The sequence below is a fragment of the Solanum stenotomum genome, chromosome 9, assembly GCF_019186545.1.
Source record: "Solanum stenotomum isolate F172 chromosome 9, ASM1918654v1, whole genome shotgun sequence".
Lineage (NCBI taxonomy): Eukaryota > Viridiplantae > Streptophyta > Magnoliopsida > Solanales > Solanaceae > Solanum > Solanum stenotomum.
In genome coordinates, this window is record NC_064290.1 from 31,920,059 (window position 1) to 31,927,439 (window position 7,381).

The window sequence follows — 7,381 nt, forward strand, 5'->3', positions numbered from 1 at the left end:
TCCAATTTTAATTCTGTTTCTATCTCTTTTTCTTTTTGTTTAGCTGCATATAATTCTTTAAGCATATTTAGTTCTTTTTCTAATGCAATTATCTTTTCATTTTTTACTTCTTCAATCTGTTGTATTTCTAATTTTGCTTGTTGTTTTATTATATCTATTTCTTTTTTCTTATCTATTTCTTCATTTTCTTTAGTTATTCGTATCATGGAAGTTAGACTATGCTAGACTTGAGTGTGAACCCTTAAAGAACGAATCAAAATCTTATAATTCAATTGAACCCACATTATAAATGGGAAGCAATCAATCAATTACAAAATTGATAGAGTGAAAATAAATAACCCAATAGATTTGTCTATATCTAGCACATAACCCGATTCCAATTAATCAATCACACCCACAAATCATGCATTTAAAACAAGGGAAAGATGAAAGGATGAAAAGTAACTATTAAGAACTCAATATTCAATCATAAGTAGAATTGTGAGGCTACTGAATCTGCAAGTCTTAACCCAAACTATCAACTATTAATTACAATGATAATTTTCTCCCAAAAAATAATAAGATATGAGATGCGTAAAGACTTCTCATGATGTCCTCCTTAATCATCACTCATTAGCTTTTGTGAGAATTGGGTCCAAAGTTATGTGAAATTCTAAGTTTACCCCTGTTCAGATAACTGCTGGTCACCTAAGTAACCAGAAATTCTCTAAAGAATACGTCAAAAGCAACTCAACTTACTACAAAATCAAACCCCAAGATTTCTGGCCCCTTCAGCATAATGAAGCCCGCGCGGTCGCCTAAGCTACCTGTTGACTTTATATGACTATCATAAAAGTGTCCTCCGTGTTGCATGAGCGAGATAAGAGAGTTATTTCTTGCCATATTTACTGATTTTTCCACTCCTTTCCATCAATTTCCATCAAATTCCTTTTTGGACATAATTACTGATAATGTTCAAATATACTTCTTGAAAAGAAATATAAACGATCGTATGCAATATATTTATCCAACTATGAGTCGGGGTTGATCCCACAGAGAATATGGAAGAATATTGTCAATAACAAATATTTAACTCGATAGTCGTTATATAAAAATAGGGGGATTTAAATTGAAATAAACTAAAAACAATAAAAAGATAGCTTTCAACTAAGTATTTATTTATATTCAGATTATTAAAAGTAACTAAGAATGTGTTTCCCATAAGCTCATAACGCGGTAATCCTAATAATAGTAATCATTTTCTAGTGTATTACATGCAAAGTGATAAGTTAGGTATCTCTAATTCCTTGGTCCGGCAACTAGATAATTTCATCCCACACTTTGTTCCAGCTACGTATGTATAATTTACTAACCCTTACATTTACCTCATATTAGACATCACATCGATGTTTGACTTAGTTATTACTTTGAACCAATTGGCACTAGACAATTAGATAGTATCACACTAAATCTATGTTGATAATTCTTTTCTTGTTGATTACTTCCTTTGGTCCGGCAAAAAACAACAAGGCAAGTTCTAACGTTGCGCACCAGTAAAAAGACTTCTTGACGAAAGAATTATCAATGCATGCTTCAACACTATTCAAGATTTACTTAGTTATTATTCATACTTTGTTAATCGCTTATGGTTTCCACAACCCTAGTTATTAAAGTTAGCTACTCATTATCTGAAGAACACAATCAAAATTTATTAAAATAAATATGTTTGTGATAATCATAAAAAGTTAAGAACAATAGCTAAACTATCTTTTATTAATCACGAATACAAATAAATAATAAAGGAGAAGAAAGAATAAACCACAATTCTCCGGTCTCCATGACGGCTCTTCCAAAGTTCTTACGCTTGAATAAAATTTATATTGTGTCTTGTATGTTGATTCTTGGCTCCCCCAAATAATTATTTCTACGCATTATTTACAGATGTAGGAAACCCTGAATAAAATAATTGAGTCCACCTTAAATTAGGAATCCAAAACAAAAAAAGAATTGGATTCCTTTTCCTTTTTCGCCTCGTGAACAGTAGTATTGTCGCCTCAACATAATTCTGCACACTTCACTTGCTGCCACGTGGCAGCTGTCACGACCCGATTTATCGAGTCATGATGGCACCTACTATAACCCACCAGCAGGTAAGCCAACCCATAACCCGGAACAACAAGTAATGGGTGTGAGGGTAGAAATTAAACAAGAGTAGGCAAATAACCATATAAACAGGCGGACACAAACCAAAAACATATATACAAATAAAGCTCCCTCCCAGAACCTGGAAGTCACTAGTACAGAGCTACTACAAAATGAGTACAAGTCCCAAAACCGGACAACAGAGACTGGACTGTCTCGAAAGGAAAAAGACAAGTCTATATATACAGATGGAGACTGAAATAGTACAAAACGCCGTGTGCTCACCCCCGTCTCCGGATAAGTCTACTCCAAGCTAGATCAACGCTGGCTACTAATGCTCGGACCTGCATCACAAAATAGATGCAGAGCGTAGCATGAGTACCAAAACAACAGGTACCCAGTAGGCATCATCGGCCGACTGAGCAAGATAAGCAAAAGTAAACTGAAATGCAAATAAAGGGTCACATCAAGTGCAAAGAGTAGTAAATGGGGGGTATGTACACGAGCGTACAGGCAACAAAGACAAGCAATCTAACTAACTCCGCCGGGCTCCCATAAACCCGACGGGTACGCTCGTGCACAATAAAAGAAACCACCTGCACGGACCCCCATAAGCCCGGCAGATGGACTGACAGTTGAAGTAAAATAATGGAGCTAGAAGGTCTATCACAATATTACCAATTTCCGGACTTGTAACTGAACCATTCCCAATCATATTCCAAGATCTCATTACGTCCCGGACTTTAACCGGAATCTCTCCAACCTCCAAAACCTCAACCTACAGATGAGAGTAATCAAGACTAAACTGAAGCTTTAGTGAGGAATTGGGAATACACCACGTGCAAGCTGGACCACGGACTCGAACCGGGTACTATAGCTAATGAGTCAACCTATATGGGCTGGACCACGGACTCGAACCGGGTGCTGTAGCCAAAGGTCGGGCACGGGTGGGCTGGACCACGGACTCGAACCGGGTGCTGTAGCTGAAATCAGATCACAGGTAAGCTGGACCACGGACTCGAACCGGGTACTGTAGCTAAGCCTGGACATAAGTGAGCTGGACCACGGACTCTAACCGGGTGCTGTAGCTAAAACCAGATCACAGGTAAGCTGGACCACGGACTCGAACCGGGTACTGTAGCTAAGCCTGGACATAAATGAGCTGGACCACGGACTCTAACCGGGTACTGTAGCTGAAACCAGATCACAGGTAAGCTGGACCACGGACTCGAACCGGGTACTGTAGCTAAGCCTGGACATAAATGAGCTGGACCACGGACTCTAACCGGGTACTGTAGCTGAAACCAGATCACAGGTAAGCTGGACCACGGACTCGAACCGGGTACTGTAGCTAAGCCTGGACATAAATGAGCTGGACCACGGACTCTAACCGGGTACTGTAGCTGAAACCAGATCACAGGTAAGCTGGACCACGGACTCGAACCGGGTACTGTAGCTAAGCCTGGACATAAATGAGCTGGACCACGGACTCTAACCGGGTACTGTAGCTGAAACCAGATCACAGGTAAGCTGGACCACGGACTCGAACCGGGTACTGTAGCTAAGCCTGGACATAAATGAGCTGGACCACGGACTCTAACCGGGTACTGTAGCTGAAACCAGATCACAGGTAAGCTGGACCACGGACTCGAACCGGGTACTGTAGCTAAGCCTGGACATAAATGAGCTGGACCACGGACTCTAACCGGGTACTGTAGCTGAAACCAGATCACAGGTAAGCTGGACCACGGACTCGAACCGGGTACTGTAGCTAAGCCTGGACATAAATGAGCTGGACCACGGACTCTAACCGGGTACTGTAGCTGAAACCAGATCACAGGTAAGCTGGACCACGGACTCGAACCGGGTACTGTAGCTAAACCTGGAATAAGTAAGCTGGACCACGGACTCTAACCGGGTACTGTAGCTAAGAATCAATATCCAACCATCCGTCGCGGGAAATATCACCAAACCGATTACCATAAATAATCCTTTTAGTCCGACCCTCATATACCCCAAATCGCCGAGGAAGTATCCAATAATGAGTAAGCTAGACCACGGACTTTAACCGGGTATTTGTAGCCGATATAAAAGCAGGGCATTATGGATACAAGGTCATAAGCTGAGTTACCGACTATCAGACTCAAGTCTGCTATATCAGTCTACAAGGAGCTAACCGTCCGAAACGACGTCGGAAAAAGTTCTACTGCCCAACGACATCCGAAATCTCGCAAGTCTATGGCAACACTAGTCTAAGCCTAGACTAAGGCCAAACATACTTCAAATCAATATTATCATATACACCACCAGATATGGCTATTCAATAATATCAAGAGACATGCTGTCATAATCCAACACTTTCCCGAAATAAGGTCTAAGGCAGGAATTATAGAAATTTAGCATGCTCGACACCCGAACCCCTCCATACTCAAGCAAATCAATAAACAATTGCCTAAACATGCTCAATCTCACGAGAGAAAACCATAGCCTACCTGAAAGCCGATCACGCGTGCTCCAACTCACGGTACCGGATCTTTTCCTCTCCGAACGGTCTCCAAATGCTTCCCCACTAACAAAAGGTTAATCACCTCGTCATTACGAATATATTGACACTAAAATTATATTTTTCGGAGACGGACCCAAAATCGGGTCTAAAACGGGATTGTGGGGCCCACACTTAGAATCTCAAAATCGAATCCGTGGAAACGTCCCAACTACCTTACTAAACTAATATCCCAAAATTTTAGCACAAACAGATGCCTACAACACCGCAAATCAGCCACAATAATTAAAAAGGGCAGCCCCTTGATCACCAATTTTCGGAAAAACGAGACCCTTTCAACCCAAACAGATTATACCACGACGATCCTTGCGAAAAACTCTACAAGTTAGCCCCAAGAATGACTTAAAACGGACTTACGATGATCAAGATCTCACATTTCAAAATTCAATAACAAAACCATCCGGAAATCACACTGGCAGTGGCTAAAATTGATTTCTTACCTCAAACGAAGCCTCCCCTCGCGTTTCCGAGATCACCGCTAGATTCCCCTCGAAATTCTCTTGAAGTTTGCCTTTTGAATCACTTAATTTGGACTCAAAATGAAGGATTAATCTCAAGTTGAAGTTGGATGAAAAATATGGACAAAATTCGTTTTTAAAATCTGGAAATTTCCAGATTTCACTCCTCTGCCACGTGTCGTCACGTGGCCCTGCCACGTCACCGCCGCGTCAAAAATTGTACAACCCTTCAAACTTAAATTTCGATATTTCGGACTCGTTCGGAGTCGGAAAAATACAAACCTTATATGGAATCTGATTGGAAACGATATTTCGGACTCAACGGTGAAGGCGGAATTTCCATTTGGGGCTCGCTTTGACGAAAAGTGGGTCCCACACCCAGTATCATTTGAACCAGATTCCACAATTGCTATCTAAAGCCTCAGGAAGTGAACAAAAGGTCGTTCTAGACCAAAATCAATCTTCCGAAGCTAACCTAGCTGTCAGAATTTTCATCTGAGCATGACTTCCAAGAAGGTTGACCAAAGTCAACTTTTCAAGTCATTACAGCAGCTGCAAGAAACAAGCGTAAAAATTGAAATTCCACAATTTGCAGCCGCCATTTCCTTTTATATATAGATATATTATTTTATTAAATTTAATCCATTAAGCTGCCTGCTTGATTTCGTTTCTTCAAACTTCCATCTTTAATTCGTTTTAGCTCCAAACTTCTTCATTTTTCCACCAATTTAATCTTACAAATAAAATATACCACTTAACACAATTCATAAAATTCATGCTCAAAAGGGACAAATAAAAATAATAAATGTGAGGAAATAATGATTAAAAATATGTATTTTTAGCTTCACATCAACACCCCACACTTAAACTTTTGTTCGACCTCAAGCAAATATTAAAACTCATCCCAAAAAAACATATTAGTAATGTCATCACTTTGGTTAATACAAACAATTAGGCCATATACCAATTTCAAAACATCAAGTAGACTTCTCAATCATGATGCAAGTCATCAAAATAAACAACAAACCTCTAACTTTCTAACCTCAAGGAAGGAAATTGAACTCATCAAATTTAAGCTTGCTCACCTATTCTCATCAAAGAAAGTTAATAAAATCACCTATTTATCATGAAACAAGTGCTCTCACAAGAAGAAATAGTCCACACACTGAAATCAAAAGATTGAATATAAATTAAGGACTTAGCATCAAAGAACACTCTCACACTCACAAAGAAAATTCACATATATGCACAAAGAATCATATGCTTGCCCATTATGTACATCTCCACTAATTAAGCATGCTTGAATAGAATCAAATAAGACTTTAACGGGTTGTAATGTAGGCTAGGGGACGGATAGGAAAACGTTATAATAGTGACTTACACTTCCTTAAACACTTTGCAAATTTTAGGCTTCATCACCCATTATTTTCTTCTCTTTATTTTCAACCCTCTCTTCAACAATTATTTCACAAGTAATTCTCATCATCTCAAGAATGTTTCAATCATAATTTTATTATTTTTTAAAAAGGTTTCCTTCATAATAGCTACCCTCAACTTACGTATTTTACATGCGTTAAGGTGCACGACGTCCTTGGAAGGAACAGGTCCATCATCAAGGTAACCTTTTTTTTTATGTCACATTCTTTTGTTTTATTCATCACATTGTTTCAAAGAGGGCTTTTAAACGCTTTGTAGCTATCATTGATTACATTTTTACTCAACCATCTCTTTTTCTCAGAATTGATAATTAGAATAAGTCTATGCTATAATGCTCAAGGAAGCAAGATGCAAAAACTAGGAATTTAACAAAATAGTCAAGGGCAAAATATGGCTATCAACAAAAGGCTACAAGATCAAAAGGGCTAACTAGTGATAAAATATCTGAAAAGGCTAAAATTTACAAGACAAATCCTAAACAAAGCAACACTTTTTATTTCGCTTCAATAACATGCAGGGCAAGTTCAAGACTAAGATGCAAAACATGGAATAAATAAAATCTCACCACACATGGCACAAGTATCAATCAAGATGGATCAATTCCACTTCTAAGAGACACAGGATCATAACAAACTACAAAATAAAATAAGCTATATACCAAGTCACAACCATGAACCTAGATGTCTAAAAGTTTGCAATTTCACTAGCAATCAAGCATTCAAAAGAAAGTACTACTCAAATTTAGGCCCAAATAGTAAGTATCACATAACTCAATAAGGTCTTTTCTTTTCTCTCCAAAAAA

The 7,381-nt window shown here is 38.8% G+C and overlaps 1 long non-coding RNA gene across 1 annotated transcript; it reads right to left on the minus strand.

The window, feature by feature from the left end:
• Positions 1-2,245: 2,245 nt before the first annotated feature.
• Positions 2,246-5,251, minus strand: LOC125876763 (uncharacterized). Its single transcript, XR_007447537.1, has 3 exons — positions 5,125-5,251; positions 4,614-4,690; positions 2,246-2,465 (listed from the first exon to the last, which is right to left on the minus strand). It is a non-coding gene; the product is annotated as an uncharacterized LOC125876763 (long non-coding RNA).
• Between the last annotated feature and the right edge of the window lie 2,130 nt (positions 5,252-7,381).